The sequence below is a fragment of the Durio zibethinus genome, chromosome 10 (genome assembly GCF_047325235.1).
Source record: "Durio zibethinus cultivar Kanyao isolate XHJ-2024 chromosome 10, ASM4732523v1, whole genome shotgun sequence".
In the NCBI taxonomy this organism is placed as follows: Eukaryota; Viridiplantae; Streptophyta; class Magnoliopsida; order Malvales; family Malvaceae; genus Durio; species Durio zibethinus.
Genome location: NC_143171.1, coordinates 14,849,912 through 14,870,663, shown reverse-complemented (window position 1 = coordinate 14,870,663; position 20,752 = coordinate 14,849,912).

Here is a 20,752-nt window from a genome sequence, read left to right as displayed (position 1 = left end):
TATTTGGATATTATTTATGAAGTTGTTATTGGTGCTTAATGTGTGCTAAATTGTTTCAGCAGTTTATAGGGGGAGCACTCGAAGCCTAATGCTTTTGAAACTTTATGTTTTCCTTTGAAAATGATTTTCACTGGAGTCAAGCTTTAAAATATGAAAGCATTGTTTTAGCAGGGTTTTTAAAATGGAAATGAATTTGAATATCTTGAATCCAATGTTTTAAACTCACTCAAACAGAGAAACTTGGTAAAACTTGCGTTGGTGTTAATTTTTCATAGTGTTAAGTGAAAGTTACAAAAGGATTTTGCAGCTTAAAACATCGGACTTTGTTTCTGAGCAGTTCTGGGCATAAAAACCATTCGCACAATTATTGCACGATTTTAATATTTCGTTGTGTTTCATACTTAGATACATTTTTTAGGTGCTCTAGGGATGTTTGGGAATTACATATGAATGAAATTCATATTTGGATATTATTTGTGAAGTTGGATATTGTTATGTGCTTTCTACCAGTTTATAGGGGGTTAGCTTTTGAAATTTTATGCTTTGCCTTGAAAACGATTTTCACCAGAGTAAAGCTTTAAAACAGGAAAGCATTGTTTTAGAAGGTTTTTAAATGGAAACGAATTTGAAAATCCTGAATCCAATGTTCCGAACCTGCTCAAACAAAGAAACATATAAAAAACCTCCATTGGTTTTAATTTTTCATAGTGTTAAGTGTAAGTTATAGAGGATTTTGGAGCTTAAAACATCAGACTTTTCTTTCTGAACGATTTTGGGCATAAAAACCATTCGCACAATTATTGCACGATTTTAATATTTCGTTGTGTTTCATACTTATTTGCTTTTAGATGCGAATTTAGGCGCTCTAAGGAGTTGAGGAATTACATATGAATGATCTTGATATTTGGATATTATTCGCGAAGTTGTTATTGGCGCTTGATGTGATTAGTTGTCTGCTAACTTGTTTTAGCAGTTTATAGAAGGAGCGCTAAAAGCCCAACGCTTTTGAAATTTTATGTTTTTCTTCGAATATGATTTTCTCTATAGTCCAGCTTTTAAAAACATGGAAGAATTGTTTTAGAAGGTTTTTTAAATGGAAATGAATTTGAATATATTGAATCGAATGTTTTAAAACTTGCTCAAACAATGAAACAAGGTAAAACTAGCATTGGTTTTTAATTTTTCACAGTGTTAAGCGTAACTTAGAAAGGATTTTGAAGCTCAAAATATCAGACTTCGTTTTCGAACAATTCTGGGCATAAAAAAACATTCGAACAATTTTCGCGTGATTTTAATCTTTTGTTGTTTTTCATAGTGTTAAGTGTAAGTTATACAAAGGATTTTGAAGTTCACAACATCAGGCTTTGGTTTCGAACAATTCTGGCCATAGAAACCATTCGCACAATTATCGCACGATTTTAATTTTTCGCTGTGTTTCATACTTATTTGCTTTTAGATACGTTTTTAGGTGCTCTAAGGATTTTGAGGAATGATCTTCATATTTGGATATTATTTATGAAGTTGTTATTGGTGCTTAATGTGTGCTAAATTGTTTCAGCAGTTTATAGGGGGAGCACTCGAAGCCTAATGCTTTTGAAACTTTATGTTTTCCTTTGAAAATGATTTTCACTGGAGTCAAGCTTTAAAATATGAAAGCATTGTTTTAGCAGGGTTTTTAAAATGGAAATGAATTTGAATATCTTGAATCCAATGTTTTAAACTCACTCAAACAGAGAAACTTGGTAAAACTTGCGTTGGTGTTAATTTTTCATAGTGTTAAGTGAAAGTTACAAAAGGATTTTGCAGCTTAAAACATCGGACTTTGTTTCTGAGCAGTTCTGGGCATAAAAACCATTCGCACAATTATTGCACGATTTTAATATTTCGTTGTGTTTCATACTTAGATACATTTTTTAGGTGCTCTAGGGATGTTTGGGAATTACATATGAATGAAATTCATATTTGGATATTATTTGTGAAGTTGGATATTGTTATGTGCTTTCTACCAGTTTATAGGGGGTTAGCTTTTGAAATTTTATGCTTTGCCTTGAAAACGATTTTCACCAGAGTAAAGCTTTAAAACAGGAAAGCATTGTTTTATAAGGTTTTTAAATGGAAACGAATTTGAAAATCCTGAATCCAATGTTCCGAACCTGCTCAAACAAAGAAACATATAAAAAACCTCCATTGGTTTTAATTTTTCATAGTGTTAAGTGTAAGTTATAGAGGATTTTGGAGCTTAAAACATCAGACTTTTCTTTCTGAACGATTTTGGGCATAAAAACCATTCGCACAATTATTGCACGATTTTAATATTTCGTTGTGTTTCATACTTATTTGCTTTTAGATGCGAATTTAGGCGCTCTAAGGAGTTGAGGAATTACATATGAATGATCTTGATATTTGGATATTATTCGCGAAGTTGTTATTGGCGTTTGATGTGATTAGTTGTCTGCTAACTTGTTTTAGCAGTTTATAGAAGGAGCGCTAAAAGCCCAACGCTTTTGAAATTTTATGTTTTTCTTCGAATATGATTTTCTCTATAGTCCAGCTTTTAAAAACATGGAAGAATTGTTTTAGAAGGTTTTTTAAATGGAAATGAATTTGAATATATTGAATCGAATGTTTTAAAACTTGCTCAAACAATGAAACAAGGTAAAACTAGCATTGGTTTTTAATTTTTCACAGTGTTAAGCGTAACTTAGAAAGGATTTTGAAGCTCAAAATATCAGACTTCGTTTTCGAACAATTCTGGGCATAAAAAAACATTCGAACAATTTTCGCGTGATTTTAATCTTTTGTTGTTTTTCATAGTGTTAAGTGTAAGTTATACAAAGGATTTTGAAGTTCACAACATCAGGCTTTGGTTTCGAACAATTCTGGCCATAGAAACCATTCGCACAATTATCGCACGATTTTAATTTTTCGCTGTGTTTCATACTTATTTGCTTTTAGATACGTTTTTAGGTGCTCTAAGGATTTTGAGGAATGATCTTCATATTTGGATATTATTTATGAAGTTGTTATTGGTGCTTAATGTGTGCTAAATTGTTTCAGCAGTTTATAGGGGGAGCACTCGAAGCCTAATGCTTTTGAAACTTTATGTTTTCCTTTGAAAATGATTTTCACTGGAGTCAAGCTTTAAAATATGAAAGCATTGTTTTAGCAGGGTTTTTAAAATGGAAATGAATTTGAATATCTTGAATCCAATGTTTTAAACTCACTCAAACAGAGAAACTTGGTAAAACTTGCGTTGGTGTTAATTTTTCATAGTGTTAAGTGAAAGTTACAAAAGGATTTTGCAGCTTAAAACATCGGACTTTGTTTCTGAGCAGTTCTGGGCATAAAAACCATTCGCACAATTATTGCACGATTTTAATATTTCGTTGTGTTTCATACTTAGATACATTTTTTAGGTGCTCTAGGGATGTTTGGGAATTACATATGAATGAAATTCATATTTGGATATTATTTGTGAAGTTGGATATTGTTATGTGCTTTCTACCAGTTTATAGGGGGTTAGCTTTTGAAATTTTATGTTTTGCCTTGAAAACGATTTTCACCAGAGTAAAGCTTTAAAACAGGAAAGCATTGTTTTAGAAGGTTTTTAAATGGAAACGAATTTGAAAATCCTGAATCCAATGTTCCGAACCTGCTCAAACAAAGAAACATATAAAAAACCTCCATTGGTTTTAATTTTTCATAGTGTTAAGTGTAAGTTATAGAGGATTTTGGAGCTTAAAACATCAGACTTTTCTTTCTGAACGATTTTGGGCATAAAAACCATTCGCACAATTATTGCACGATTTTAATATTTCGTTGTGTTTCATACTTATTTGCTTTTAGATGCGAATTTAGGCGCTCTAAGGAGTTGAGGAATTACATATGAATGATCTTGATATTTGGATATTATTCGCGAAGTTGTTATTGGCGCTTGATGTGATTAGTTGTCTGCTAACTTGTTTTAGCAGTTTATAGAAGGAGCGCTAAAAGCCCAACGCTTTTGAAATTTTATGTTTTTCTTCGAATATGATTTTCTCTATAGTCCAGCTTTTAAAAACATGGAAGAATTGTTTTAGAAGGTTTTTTAAATGGAAATGAATTTGAATATATTGAATCGAATGTTTTAAAACTTGCTCAAACAATGAAACAAGGTAAAACTAGCATTGGTTTTTAATTTTTCACAGTGTTAAGCGTAACTTAGAAAGGATTTTGAAGCTCAAAATATCAGACTTCGTTTTCGAACAATTCTGGGCATAAAAAAACATTCGAACAATTTTCGCGTGATTTTAATCTTTTGTTGTTTTTCATAGTGTTAAGTGTAAGTTATACAAAGGATTTTGAAGTTCACAACATCAGGCTTTGGTTTCGAACAATTCTGGCCATAGAAACCATTCGCACAATTATCGCACGATTTTAATTTTTCGCTGTGTTTCATACTTATTTGCTTTTAGATACGTTTTTAGGTGCTCTAAGGATTTTGAGGAATGATCTTCATATTTGGATATTATTTATGAAGTTGTTATTGGTGCTTAATGTGTGCTAAATTGTTTCAGCAGTTTATAGGGGGAGCACTCGAAGCCTAATGCTTTTGAAACTTTATGTTTTCCTTTGAAAATGATTTTCACTGGAGTCAAGCTTTAAAATATGAAAGCATTGTTTTAGCAGGGTTTTTAAAATGGAAATGAATTTGAATATCTTGAATCCAATGTTTTAAACTCACTCAAACAGAGAAACTTGGTAAAACTTGCGTTGGTGTTAATTTTTCATAGTGTTAAGTGAAAGTTACAAAAGGATTTTGCAGCTTAAAACATCGGACTTTGTTTCTGAGCAGTTCTGGGCATAAAAACCATTCGCACAATTATTGCACGATTTTAATATTTCGTTGTGTTTCATACTTAGATACATTTTTTAGGTGCTCTAGGGATGTTTGGGAATTACATATGAATGAAATTCATATTTGGATATTATTTGTGAAGTTGGATATTGTTATGTGCTTTCTACCAGTTTATAGGGGGTTAGCTTTTGAAATTTTATGTTTTGCCTTGAAAACGATTTTCACCAGAGTAAAGCTTTAAAACAGGAAAGCATTGTTTTAGAAGGTTTTTAAATGGAAACGAATTTGAAAATCCTGAATCCAATGTTCCGAACCTGCTCAAACAAAGAAACATATAAAAAACCTCCATTGGTTTTAATTTTTCATAGTGTTAAGTGTAAGTTATAGAGGATTTTGGAGCTTAAAACATCAGACTTTTCTTTCTGAACGATTTTGGGCATAAAAACCATTCGCACAATTATTGCACGATTTTAATATTTCGTTGTGTTTCATACTTATTTGCTTTTAGATGCGAATTTAGGCGCTCTAAGGAGTTGAGGAATTACATATGAATGATCTTGATATTTGGATATTATTCGCGAAGTTGTTATTGGCGCTTGATGTGATTAGTTGTCTGCTAACTTGTTTTAGCAGTTTATAGAAGGAGCGCTAAAAGCCCAACGCTTTTGAAATTTTATGTTTTTCTTCGAATATGATTTTCTCTATAGTCCAGCTTTTAAAAACATGGAAGAATTGTTTTAGAAGGTTTTTTAAATGGAAATGAATTTGAATATATTGAATCGAATGTTTTAAAACTTGCTCAAACAATGAAACAAGGTAAAACTAGCATTGGTTTTTAATTTTTCACAGTGTTAAGCGTAACTTAGAAAGGATTTTGAAGCTCAAAATATCAGACTTCGTTTTCGAACAATTCTGGGCATAAAAAAACATTCGAACAATTTTCGCGTGATTTTAATCTTTTGTTGTTTTTCATAGTGTTAAGTGTAAGTTATACAAAGGATTTTGAAGTTCACAACATCAGGCTTTGGTTTCGAACAATTCTGGCCATAGAAACCATTCGCACAATTATCGCACGATTTTAATTTTTCGCTGTGTTTCATACTTATTTGCTTTTAGATACGTTTTTAGGTGCTCTAAGGATTTTGAGGAATGATCTTCATATTTGGATATTATTTATGAAGTTGTTATTGGTGCTTAATGTGTGCTAAATTGTTTCAGCAGTTTATAGGGGGAGCACTCGAAGCCTAATGCTTTTGAAACTTTATGTTTTCCTTTGAAAATGATTTTCACTGGAGTCAAGCTTTAAAATATGAAAGCATTGTTTTAGCAGGGTTTTTAAAATGGAAATGAATTTGAATATCTTGAATCCAATGTTTTAAACTCACTCAAACAGAGAAACTTGGTAAAACTTGCGTTGGTGTTAATTTTTCATAGTGTTAAGTGAAAGTTACAAAAGGATTTTGCAGCTTAAAACATCGGACTTTGTTTCTGAGCAGTTCTGGGCATAAAAACCATTCGCACAATTATTGCACGATTTTAATATTTCGTTGTGTTTCATACTTAGATACATTTTTTAGGTGCTCTAGGGATGTTTGGGAATTACATATGAATGAAATTCATATTTGGATATTATTTGTGAAGTTGGATATTGTTATGTGCTTTCTACCAGTTTATAGGGGGTTAGCTTTTGAAATTTTATGTTTTGCCTTGAAAACGATTTTCACCAGAGTAAAGCTTTAAAACAGGAAAGCATTGTTTTAGAAGGTTTTTAAATGGAAACGAATTTGAAAATCCTGAATCCAATGTTCCGAACCTGCTCAAACAAAGAAACATATAAAAAACCTCCATTGGTTTTAATTTTTCATAGTGTTAAGTGTAAGTTATAGAGGATTTTGGAGCTTAAAACATCAGACTTTTCTTTCTGAACGATTTTGGGCATAAAAACCATTCGCACAATTATTGCACGATTTTAATATTTCGTTGTGTTTCATACTTATTTGCTTTTAGATGCGAATTTAGGCGCTCTAAGGAGTTGAGGAATTACATATGAATGATCTTGATATTTGGATATTATTCGCGAAGTTGTTATTGGCGCTTGATGTGATTAGTTGTCTGCTAACTTGTTTTAGCAGTTTATAGAAGGAGCGCTAAAAGCCCAACGCTTTTGAAATTTTATGTTTTTCTTCGAATATGATTTTCTCTATAGTCCAGCTTTTAAAAACATGGAAGAATTGTTTTAGAAGGTTTTTTAAATGGAAATGAATTTGAATATATTGAATCGAATGTTTTAAAACTTGCTCAAACAATGAAACAAGGTAAAACTAGCATTGGTTTTTAATTTTTCACAGTGTTAAGCGTAACTTAGAAAGGATTTTGAAGCTCAAAATATCAGACTTCGTTTTCGAACAATTCTGGGCATAAAAAAACATTCGAACAATTTTCGCGTGATTTTAATCTTTTGTTGTTTTTCATAGTGTTAAGTGTAAGTTATACAAAGGATTTTGAAGTTCACAACATCAGGCTTTGGTTTCGAACAATTCTGGCCATAGAAACCGTTCGCACAATTATCGCACGATTTTAATTTTTCGCTGTGTTTCATACTTATTTGCTTTTAGATACGTTTTTAGGTGCTCTAAGGATTTTGAGGAATGATCTTCATATTTGGATATTATTTATGAAGTTGTTATTGGTGCTTAATGTGTGCTAAATTGTTTCAGCAGTTTATAGGGGGAGCACTCGAAGCCTAATGCTTTTGAAACTTTATGTTTTCCTTTGAAAATGATTTTCACTGGAGTCAAGCTTTAAAATATGAAAGCATTGTTTTAGCAGGGTTTTTAAAATGGAAATGAATTTGAATATCTTGAATCCAATGTTTTAAACTCACTCAAACAGAGAAACTTGGTAAAACTTGCGTTGGTGTTAATTTTTCATAGTGTTAAGTGAAAGTTACAAAAGGATTTTGCAGCTTAAAACATCGGACTTTGTTTCTGAGCAGTTCTGGGCATAAAAACCATTCGCACAATTATTGCACGATTTTAATATTTCGTTGTGTTTCATACTTAGATACATTTTTTAGGTGCTCTAGGGATGTTTGGGAATTACATATGAATGAAATTCATATTTGGATATTATTTGTGAAGTTGGATATTGTTATGTGCTTTCTACCAGTTTATAGGGGGTTAGCTTTTGAAATTTTATGTTTTGCCTTGAAAACGATTTTCACCAGAGTAAAGCTTTAAAACAGGAAAGCATTGTTTTAGAAGGTTTTTAAATGGAAACGAATTTGAAAATCCTGAATCCAATGTTCCGAACCTGCTCAAACAAAGAAACATATAAAAAACCTCCATTGGTTTTAATTTTTCATAGTGTTAAGTGTAAGTTATAGAGGATTTTGGAGCTTAAAACATCAGACTTTTCTTTCTGAACGATTTTGGGCATAAAAACCATTCGCACAATTATTGCACGATTTTAATATTTCGTTGTGTTTCATACTTATTTGCTTTTAGATGCGAATTTAGGCGCTCTAAGGAGTTGAGGAATTACATATGAATGATCTTGATATTTGGATATTATTCGCGAAGTTGTTATTGGCGCTTGATGTGATTAGTTGTCTGCTAACTTGTTTTAGCAGTTTATAGAAGGAGCGCTAAAAGCCCAACGCTTTTGAAATTTTATGTTTTTCTTCGAATATGATTTTCTCTATAGTCCAGCTTTTAAAAACATGGAAGAATTGTTTTAGAAGGTTTTTTAAATGGAAATGAATTTGAATATATTGAATCGAATGTTTTAAAACTTGCTCAAACAATGAAACAAGGTAAAACTAGCATTGGTTTTTAATTTTTCACAGTGTTAAGCGTAACTTAGAAAGGATTTTGAAGCTCAAAATATCAGACTTCGTTTTCGAACAATTCTGGGCATAAAAAAACATTCGAACAATTTTCGCGTGATTTTAATCTTTTGTTGTTTTTCATAGTGTTAAGTGTAAGTTATACAAAGGATTTTGAAGTTCACAACATCAGGCTTTGGTTTCGAACAATTCTGGCCATAGAAACCATTCGCACAATTATCGCACGATTTTAATTTTTCGCTGTGTTTCATACTTATTTGCTTTTAGATACGTTTTTAGGTGCTCTAAGGATTTTGAGGAATGATCTTCATATTTGGATATTATTTATGAAGTTGTTATTGGTGCTTAATGTGTGCTAAATTGTTTCAGCAGTTTATAGGGGGAGCACTCGAAGCCTAATGCTTTTGAAACTTTATGTTTTCCTTTGAAAATGATTTTCACTGGAGTCAAGCTTTAAAATATGAAAGCATTGTTTTAGCAGGGTTTTTAAAATGGAAATGAATTTGAATATCTTGAATCCAATGTTTTAAACTCACTCAAACAGAGAAACTTGGTAAAACTTGCGTTGGTGTTAATTTTTCATAGTGTTAAGTGAAAGTTACAAAAGGATTTTGCAGCTTAAAACATCGGACTTTGTTTCTGAGCAGTTCTGGGCATAAAAACCATTCGCACAATTATTGCACGATTTTAATATTTCGTTGTGTTTCATACTTAGATACATTTTTTAGGTGCTCTAGGGATGTTTGGGAATTACATATGAATGAAATTCATATTTGGATATTATTTGTGAAGTTGGATATTGTTATGTGCTTTCTACCAGTTTATAGGGGGTTAGCTTTTGAAATTTTATGTTTTGCCTTGAAAACGATTTTCACCAGAGTAAAGCTTTAAAACAGGAAAGCATTGTTTTAGAAGGTTTTTAAATGGAAACGAATTTGAAAATCCTGAATCCAATGTTCCGAACCTGCTCAAACAAAGAAACATATAAAAAACCTCCATTGGTTTTAATTTTTCATAGTGTTAAGTGTAAGTTATAGAGGATTTTGGAGCTTAAAACATCAGACTTTTCTTTCTGAACGATTTTGGGCATAAAAACCATTCGCACAATTATTGCACGATTTTAATATTTCGTTGTGTTTCATACTTATTTGCTTTTAGATGCGAATTTAGGCGCTCTAAGGAGTTGAGGAATTACATATGAATGATCTTGATATTTGGATATTATTCGCGAAGTTGTTATTGGCGCTTGATGTGATTAGTTGTCTGCTAACTTGTTTTAGCAGTTTATAGAAGGAGCGCTAAAAGCCCAACGCTTTTGAAATTTTATGTTTTTCTTCGAATATGATTTTCTATATAGTCCAGCTTTTAAAAACATGGAAGAATTGTTTTAGAAGGTTTTTTAAATGGAAATGAATTTGAATATATTGAATCGAATGTTTTAAAACTTGCTCAAACAATGAAACAAGGTAAAACTAGCATTGGTTTTTAATTTTTCACAGTGTTAAGCGTAACTTAGAAAGGATTTTGAAGCTCAAAATATCAGACTTCGTTTTCGAACAATTCTGGGCATAAAAAAACATTCGAACAATTTTCGCGTGATTTTAATCTTTTGTTGTTTTTCATAGTGTTAAGTGTAAGTTATACAAAGGATTTTGAAGTTCACAACATCAGGCTTTGGTTTCGAACAATTCTGGCCATAGAAACCATTCGCACAATTATCGCACGATTTTAATTTTTCGCTGTGTTTCATACTTATTTGCTTTTAGATACGTTTTTAGGTGCTCTAAGGATTTTGAGGAATGATCTTCATATTTGGATATTATTTATGAAGTTGTTATTGGTGCTTAATGTGTGCTAAATTGTTTCAGCAGTTTATAGGGGGAGCACTCGAAGCCTAATGCTTTTGAAACTTTATGTTTTCCTTTGAAAATGATTTTCACTGGAGTCAAGCTTTAAAATATGAAAGCATTGTTTTAGCAGGGTTTTTAAAATGGAAATGAATTTGAATATCTTGAATCCAATGTTTTAAACTCACTCAAACAGAGAAACTTGGTAAAACTTGCGTTGGTGTTAATTTTTCATAGTGTTAAGTGAAAGTTACAAAAGGATTTTGCAGCTTAAAACATCGGACTTTGTTTCTGAGCAGTTCTGGGCATAAAAACCATTCGCACAATTATTGCACGATTTTAATATTTCGTTGTGTTTCATACTTAGATACATTTTTTAGGTGCTCTAGGGATGTTTGGGAATTACATATGAATGAAATTCATATTTGGATATTATTTGTGAAGTTGGATATTGTTATGTGCTTTCTACCAGTTTATAGGGGGTTAGCTTTTGAAATTTTATGTTTTGCCTTGAAAACGATTTTCACCAGAGTAAAGCTTTAAAACAGGAAAGCATTGTTTTAGAAGGTTTTTAAATGGAAACGAATTTGAAAATCCTGAATCCAATGTTCCGAACCTGCTCAAACAAAGAAACATATAAAAAACCTCCATTGGTTTTAATTTTTCATAGTGTTAAGTGTAAGTTATAGAGGATTTTGGAGCTTAAAACATCAGACTTTTCTTTCTGAACGATTTTGGGCATAAAAACCATTCGCACAATTATTGCACGATTTTAATATTTCGTTGTGTTTCATACTTATTTGCTTTTAGATGCGAATTTAGGCGCTCTAAGGAGTTGAGGAATTACATATGAATGATCTTGATATTTGGATATTATTCGCGAAGTTGTTATTGGCGCTTGATGTGATTAGTTGTCTGCTAACTTGTTTTAGCAGTTTATAGAAGGAGCGCTAAAAGCCCAACGCTTTTGAAATTTTATGTTTTTCTTCGAATATGATTTTCTCTATAGTCCAGCTTTTAAAAACATGGAAGAATTGTTTTAGAAGGTTTTTTAAATGGAAATGAATTTGAATATATTGAATCGAATGTTTTAAAACTTGCTCAAACAATGAAACAAGGTAAAACTAGCATTGGTTTTTAATTTTTCACAGTGTTAAGCGTAACTTAGAAAGGATTTTGAAGCTCAAAATATCAGACTTCGTTTTCGAACAATTCTGGGCATAAAAAAACATTCGAACAATTTTCGCGTGATTTTAATCTTTTGTTGTTTTTCATAGTGTTAAGTGTAAGTTATACAAAGGATTTTGAAGTTCACAACATCAGGCTTTGGTTTCGAACAATTCTGGCCATAGAAACCATTCGCACAATTATCGCACGATTTTAATTTTTCGCTGTGTTTCATACTTATTTGCTTTTAGATACGTTTTTAGGTGCTCTAAGGATTTTGAGGAATGATCTTCATATTTGGATATTATTTATGAAGTTGTTATTGGTGCTTAATGTGTGCTAAATTGTTTCAGCAGTTTATAGGGGGAGCACTCGAAGCCTAATGCTTTTGAAACTTTATGTTTTCCTTTGAAAATGATTTTCACTGGAGTCAAGCTTTAAAATATGAAAGCATTGTTTTAGCAGGGTTTTTAAAATGGAAATGAATTTGAATATCTTGAATCCAATGTTTTAAACTCACTCAAACAGAGAAACTTGGTAAAACTTGCGTTGGTGTTAATTTTTCATAGTGTTAAGTGAAAGTTACAAAAGGATTTTGCAGCTTAAAACATCGGACTTTGTTTCTGAGCAGTTCTGGGCATAAAAACCATTCGCACAATTATTGCACGATTTTAATATTTCGTTGTGTTTCATACTTAGATACATTTTTTAGGTGCTCTAGGGATGTTTGGGAATTACATATGAATGAAATTCATATTTGGATATTATTTGTGAAGTTGGATATTGTTATGTGCTTTCTACCAGTTTATAGGGGGTTAGCTTTTGAAATTTTATGTTTTGCCTTGAAAACGATTTTCACCAGAGTAAAGCTTTAAAACAGGAAAGCATTGTTTTAGAAGGTTTTTAAATGGAAACGAATTTGAAAATCCTGAATCCAATGTTCCGAACCTGCTCAAACAAAGAAACATATAAAAAACCTCCATTGGTTTTAATTTTTCATAGTGTTAAGTGTAAGTTATAGAGGATTTTGGAGCTTAAAACATCAGACTTTTCTTTCTGAACGATTTTGGGCATAAAAACCATTCGCACAATTATTGCACGATTTTAATATTTCGTTGTGTTTCATACTTATTTGCTTTTAGATGCGAATTTAGGCGCTCTAAGGAGTTGAGGAATTACATATGAATGATCTTGATATTTGGATATTATTCGCGAAGTTGTTATTGGCGCTTGATGTGATTAGTTGTCTGCTAACTTGTTTTAGCAGTTTATAGAAGGAGCGCTAAAAGCCCAACGCTTTTGAAATTTTATGTTTTTCTTCGAATATGATTTTCTCTATAGTCCAGCTTTTAAAAACATGGAAGAATTGTTTTAGAAGGTTTTTTAAATGGAAATGAATTTGAATATATTGAATCGAATGTTTTAAAACTTGCTCAAACAATGAAACAAGGTAAAACTAGCATTGGTTTTTAATTTTTCACAGTGTTAAGCGTAACTTAGAAAGGATTTTGAAGCTCAAAATATCAGACTTCGTTTTCGAACAATTCTGGGCATAAAAAAACATTCGAACAATTTTCGCGTGATTTTAATCTTTTGTTGTTTTTCATAGTGTTAAGTGTAAGTTATACAAAGGATTTTGAAGTTCACAACATCAGGCTTTGGTTTCGAACAATTCTGGCCATAGAAACCATTCGCACAATTATCGCACGATTTTAATTTTTCGCTGTGTTTCATACTTATTTGCTTTTAGATACGTTTTTAGGTGCTCTAAGGATTTTGAGGAATGATCTTCATATTTGGATATTATTTATGAAGTTGTTATTGGTGCTTAATGTGTGCTAAATTGTTTCAGCAGTTTATAGGGGGAGCACTCGAAGCCTAATGCTTTTGAAACTTTATGTTTTCCTTTGAAAATGATTTTCACTGGAGTCAAGCTTTAAAATATGAAAGCATTGTTTTAGCAGGGTTTTTAAAATGGAAATGAATTTGAATATCTTGAATCCAATGTTTTAAACTCACTCAAACAGAGAAACTTGGTAAAACTTGCGTTGGTGTTAATTTTTCATAGTGTTAAGTGAAAGTTACAAAAGGATTTTGCAGCTTAAAACATCGGACTTTGTTTCTGAGCAGTTCTGGGCATAAAAACCATTCGCACAATTATTGCACGATTTTAATATTTCGTTGTGTTTCATACTTAGATACATTTTTTAGGTGCTCTAGGGATGTTTGGGAATTACATATGAATGAAATTCATATTTGGATATTATTTGTGAAGTTGGATATTGTTATGTGCTTTCTACCAGTTTATAGGGGGTTAGCTTTTGAAATTTTATGTTTTGCCTTGAAAACGATTTTCACCAGAGTAAAGCTTTAAAACAGGAAAGCATTGTTTTAGAAGGTTTTTAAATGGAAACGAATTTGAAAATCCTGAATCCAATGTTCCGAACCTGCTCAAACAAAGAAACATATAAAAAACCTCCATTGGTTTTAATTTTTCATAGTGTTAAGTGTAAGTTATAGAGGATTTTGGAGCTTAAAACATCAGACTTTTCTTTCTGAACGATTTTGGGCATAAAAACCATTCGCACAATTATTGCACGATTTTAATATTTCGTTGTGTTTCATACTTATTTGCTTTTAGATGCGAATTTAGGCGCTCTAAGGAGTTGAGGAATTACATATGAATGATCTTGATATTTGGATATTATTCGCGAAGTTGTTATTGGCGCTTGATGTGATTAGTTGTCTGCTAACTTGTTTTAGCAGTTTATAGAAGGAGCGCTAAAAGCCCAACGCTTTTGAAATTTTATGTTTTTCTTCGAATATGATTTTCTCTATAGTCCAGCTTTTAAAAACATGGAAGAATTGTTTTAGAAGGTTTTTTAAATGGAAATGAATTTGAATATATTGAATCGAATGTTTTAAAACTTGCTCAAACAATGAAACAAGGTAAAACTAGCATTGGTTTTTAATTTTTCACAGTGTTAAGCGTAACTTAGAAAGGATTTTGAAGCTCAAAATATCAGACTTCGTTTTCGAACAATTCTGGGCATAAAAAAACATTCGAACAATTTTCGCGTGATTTTAATCTTTTGTTGTTTTTCATAGTGTTAAGTGTAAGTTATACAAAGGATTTTGAAGTTCACAACATCAGGCTTTGGTTTCGAACAATTCTGGCCATAGAAACCATTCGCACAATTATCGCACGATTTTAATTTTTCGCTGTGTTTCATACTTATTTGCTTTTAGATACGTTTTTAGGTGCTCTAAGGATTTTGAGGAATGATCTTCATATTTGGATATTATTTATGAAGTTGTTATTGGTGCTTAATGTGTGCTAAATTGTTTCAGCAGTTTATAGGGGGAGCACTCGAAGCCTAATGCTTTTGAAACTTTATGTTTTCCTTTGAAAATGATTTTCACTGGAGTCAAGCTTTAAAATATGAAAGCATTGTTTTAGCAGGGTTTTTAAAATGGAAATGAATTTGAATATCTTGAATCCAATGTTTTAAACTCACTCAAACAGAGAAACTTGGTAAAACTTGCGTTGGTGTTAATTTTTCATAGTGTTAAGTGAAAGTTACAAAAGGATTTTGCAGCTTAAAACATCGGACTTTGTTTCTGAGCAGTTCTGGGCATAAAAACCATTCGCACAATTATTGCACGATTTTAATATTTCGTTGTGTTTCATACTTAGATACATTTTTTAGGTGCTCTAGGGATGTTTGGGAATTACATATGAATGAAATTCATATTTGGATATTATTTGTGAAGTTGGATATTGTTATGTGCTTTCTACCAGTTTATAGGGGGTTAGCTTTTGAAATTTTATGTTTTGCCTTGAAAACGATTTTCACCAGAGTAAAGCTTTAAAACAGGAAAGCATTGTTTTAGAAGGTTTTTAAATGGAAACGAATTTGAAAATCCTGAATCCAATGTTCCGAACCTGCTCAAACAAAGAAACATATAAAAAACCTCCATTGGTTTTAATTTTTCATAGTGTTAAGTGTAAGTTATAGAGGATTTTGGAGCTTAAAACATCAGACTTTTCTTTCTGAACGATTTTGGGCATAAAAACCATTCGCACAATTATTGCACGATTTTAATATTTCGTTGTGTTTCATACTTATTTGCTTTTAGATGCGAATTTAGGCGCTCTAAGGAGTTGAGGAATTACATATGAATGATCTTGATATTTGGATATTATTCGCGAAGTTGTTATTGGCGCTTGATGTGATTAGTTGTCTGCTAACTTGTTTTAGCAGTTTATAGAAGGAGCGCTAAAAGCCCAACGCTTTTGAAATTTTATGTTTTTCTTCGAATATGATTTTCTCTATAGTCCAGCTTTTAAAAACATGGAAGAATTGTTTTAGAAGGTTTTTTAAATGGAAATGAATTTGAATATATTGAATCGAATGTTTTAAAACTTGCTCAAACAATGAAACAAGGTAAAACTAGCATTGGTTTTTAATTTTTCACAGTGTTAAGCGTAACTTAGAAAGGATTTTGAAGCTCAAAATATCAGACTTCGTTTTCGAACAATTCTGGGCATAAAAAAACATTCGAACAATTTTCGCGTGATTTTAATCTTTTGTTGTTTTTCATAGTGTTAAGTGTAAGTTATACAAAGGATTTTGAAGTTCACAACATCAGGCTTTGGTTTCGAACAATTCTGGCCATAGAAACCATTCGCACAATTATCGCACGATTTTAATTTTTCGCTGTGTTTCATACTTATTTGCTTTTAGATACGTTTTTAGGTGCTCTAAGGATTTTGAGGAATGATCTTCATATTTGGATATTATTTATGAAGTTGTTATTGGTGCTTAATGTGTGCTAAATTGTTTCAGCAGTTTATAGGGGGAGCACTCGAAGCCTAATGCTTTTGAAACTTTATGTTTTCCTTTGAAAATGATTTTCACTGGAGTCAAGCTTTAAAATATGAAAGCATTGTTTTAGCAGGGTTTTTAAAATGGAAATGAATTTGAATATCTTGAATCCAATGTTTTAAACTCACTCAAACAGAGAAACTTGGTAAAACTTGCGTTGGTGTTAATTTTTCATAGTGTTAAGTGAAAGTTACAAAAGGATTTTGCAGCTTAAAACATCGGACTTTGTTTCTGAGCAGTTCTGGGCATAAAAACCATTCGCACAATTATTGCACGATTTTAATATTTCGTTGTGTTTCATACTTAGATACATTTTTTAGGTGCTCTAGGGATGTTTGGGAATTACATATGAATGAAATTCATATTTGGATATTATTTGTGAAGTTGGATATTGTTATGTGCTTTCTACCAGTTTATAGGGGGTTAGCTTTTGAAATTTTATGTTTTGCCTTGAAAACGATTTTCACCAGAGTAAAGCTTTAAAACAGGAAAGCATTGTTTTAGAAGGTTTTTAAATGGAAACGAATTTGAAAATCCTGAATCCAATGTTCCGAACCTGCTCAAACAAAGAAACATATAAAAAACCTCCATTGGTTTTAATTTTTCATAGTGTTAAGTGTAAGTTATAGAGGATTTTGGAGCTTAAAACATCAGACTTTTCTTTCTGAACGATTTTGGGCATAAAAACCATTCGCACAATTATTGCACGATTTTAATATTTCGTTGTGTTTCATACTTATTTGCTTTTAGATGCGAATTTAGGCGCTCTAAGGAGTTGAGGAATTACATATGAATGATCTTGATATTTGGATATTATTCGCGAAGTTGTTATTGGCGCTTGATGTGATTAGTTGTCTGCTAACTTGTTTTAGCAGTTTATAGAAGGAGCGCTAAAAGCCCAACGCTTTTGAAATTTTATGTTTTTCTTCGAATATGATTTTCTCTATAGTCCAGCTTTTAAAAACATGGAAGAATTGTTTTAGAAGGTTTTTTAAATGGAAATGAATTTGAATATATTGAATCGAATGTTTTAAAACTTGCTCAAACAATGAAACAAGGTAAAACTAGCATTGGTTTTTAATTTTTCACAGTGTTAAGCGTAACTTAGAAAGGATTTTGAAGCTCAAAATATCAGACTTCGTTTTCGAACAATTCTGGGCATAAAAAAACATTCGAACAATTTTCGCGTGATTTTAATCTTTTGTTGTTTTTCATAGTGTTAAGTGTAAGTTATACAAAGGATTTTGAAGTTCACAACATCAGGCTTTGGTTTCGAACAATTCTGGCCATAGAAACCGTTCGCACAATTATCGCACGATTTTAATTTTTCGCTGTGTTTCATACTTATTTGCTTTTAGATACGTTTTTAGGTGCTCTAAGGATTTTGAGGAATGATCTTCATATTTGGATATTATTTATGAAGTTGTTATTGGTGCTTAATGTGTGCTAAATTGTTTCAGCAGTTTATAGGGGGAGCACTCGAAGCCTAATGCTTTTGAAACTTTATGTTTTCCTTTGAAAATGATTTTCACTGGAGTCAAGCTTTAAAATATGAAAGCATTGTTTTAGCAGGGTTTTTAAAATGGAAATGAATTTGAATATCTTGAATCCAATGTTTTAAACTCACTCAAACAGAGAAACTTGGTAAAACTTGCGTTGGTGTTAATTTTTCATAGTGTTAAGTGAAAGTTACAAAAGGATTTTGCAGCTTAAAACATCGGACTTTGTTTCTGAGCAGTTCTGGGCATAAAAACCATTCGCACAATTATTGCACGATTTTAATATTTCGTTGTGTTTCATACTTAGATACATTTTTTAGGTGCTCTAGGGATGTTTGGGAATTACATATGAATGAAATTCATATTTGGATATTATTTGTGAAGTTGGATATTGTTATGTGCTTTCTACCAGTTTATAGGGGGTTAGCTTTTGAAATTTTATGTTTTGCCTTGAAAACGATTTTCACCAGAGTAAAGCTTTAAAACAGGAAAGCATTGTTTTAGAAGGTTTTTAAATGGAAACGAATTTGAAAATCCTGAATCCAATGTTCCGAACCTGCTCAAACAAAGAAACATATAAAAAACCTCCATTGGTTTTAATTTTTCATAGTGTTAAGTGTAAGTTATAGAGGATTTTGGAGCTTAAAACATCAGACTTTTCTTTCTGAACGATTTTGGGCATAAAAACCATTCGCACAATTATTGCACGATTTTAATATTTCGTTGTGTTTCATACTTATTTGCTTTTAGATGCGAATTTAGGCGCTCTAAGGAGTTGAGGAATTACATATGAATGATCTTGATATTTGGATATTATTCGCGAAGTTGTTATTGGCGCTTGATGTGATTAGTTGTCTGCTAACTTGTTTTAGCAGTTTATAGAAGGAGCGCTAAAAGCCCAACGCTTTTGAAATTTTATGTTTTTCTTCGAATATGATTTTCTCTATAGTCCAGCTTTTAAAAACATGGAAGAATTGTTTTAGAAGGTTTTTTAAATGGAAATGAATTTGAATATATTGAATCGAATGTTTTAAAACTTGCTCAAACAATGAAACAAGGTAAAACTAGCATTGGTTTTTAATTTTTCACAGTGTTAAGCGTAACTTAGAAAGGATTTTGAAGCTCAAAATATCAGACTTCGTTTTCGAACAATTCTGGGCATAAAAAAACATTCGAACAATTTTCGCGTGATTTTAATCTTTTGTTGTTTTTCATAGTGTTAAGTGTAAGTTATACAAAGGATTTTGAAGTTCACAACATCAGGCTTTGGTTTCGAACAATTCTGGCCATAGAAACCATTCGCACAATTATCGCACGATTTTAATTTTTCGCTGTGTTTCATACTTATTTGCTTTTAGATACGTTTTTAGGTGCTCTAAGGATTTTGAGGAATGATCTTCATATTTGGATATTATTTATGAAGTTGTTATTGGTGCTTAATGTGTGCTAAATTGTTTCAGCAGTTTATAGGGGGAGCACTCGAAGCCTAATGCTTTTGAAACTTTATGTTTTCCTTTGAAAATGATTTTCACTGGAGTCAAGCTTTAAAATATGAAAGCATTGTTTTAGCAGGGTTTTTAAAATGGAAATGAATTTGAATATCTTGAATCCAATGTTTTAAACTCACTCAAACAGAGAAACTTGGTAAAACTTGCGTTGGTGTTAATTTTTCATAGTGTTAAGTGAAAGTTACAAAAGGATTTTGCAGCTTAAAACATCGGACTTTGTTTCTGAGCAGTTCTGGGCATAAAAACCATTCGCACAATTATTGCACGATTTTAATATTTCGTTGTGTTTCATACTTAGATACATTTTTTAGGTGCTCTAGGGATGTTTGGGAATTACATATGAATGAAATTCATATTTGGATATTATTTGTGAAGTTGGATATTGTTATGTGCTTTCTACCAGTTTATAGGGGGTTAGCTTTTGAAATTTTATGTTTTGCCTTGAAAACGATTTTCACCAGAGTAAAGCTTTAAAACAGGAAAGCATTGTTTTAGAAGGTTTTTAAATGGAAACGAATTTGAAAATCCTGAATCCAATGTTCCGAACCTGCTCAAACAAAGAAACATATAAAAAACCTCCATTGGTTTTAATTTTTCATAGTGTTAAGTGTAAGTTATAGAGGATTTTGGAGCTTAAAACATCAGACTTTTCTTTCTGAACGATTTTGGGCATAAAAACCATTCGCACAATTATTGCACGATTTTAATATTTCGTTGTGTTTCATACTTATTTGCTTTTAGATGCGAATTTAGGCGCTCTAAGGAGTTGAGGAATTACATATGAATGATCTTGATATTTGGATATTATTCGCGAAGTTGTTATTGGCGCTTGATGTGATTAGTTGTCTGCTAACTTGTTTTAGCAGTTTATAGAAGGAGCGCTAAAAGCCCAACGCTTTTGAAATTTTATGTTTTTCTTCGAATATGATTTTCTCTATAGTCCAGCTTTTAAAAACATGGAAGAATTGTTTTAGAAGGTTTTTTAAATGGAAATGAATTTGAATATATTGAATCGAATGTTTTAAAACTTGCTCAAACAATGAAACAAGGTAAAACTAGCATTGGTTTTTAATTTTTCACAGTGTTAAGCGTAACTTAGAAAGGATTTTGAAGCTCAAAATATCAGACTTCGTTTTCGAACAATTCTGGGCATAAAAA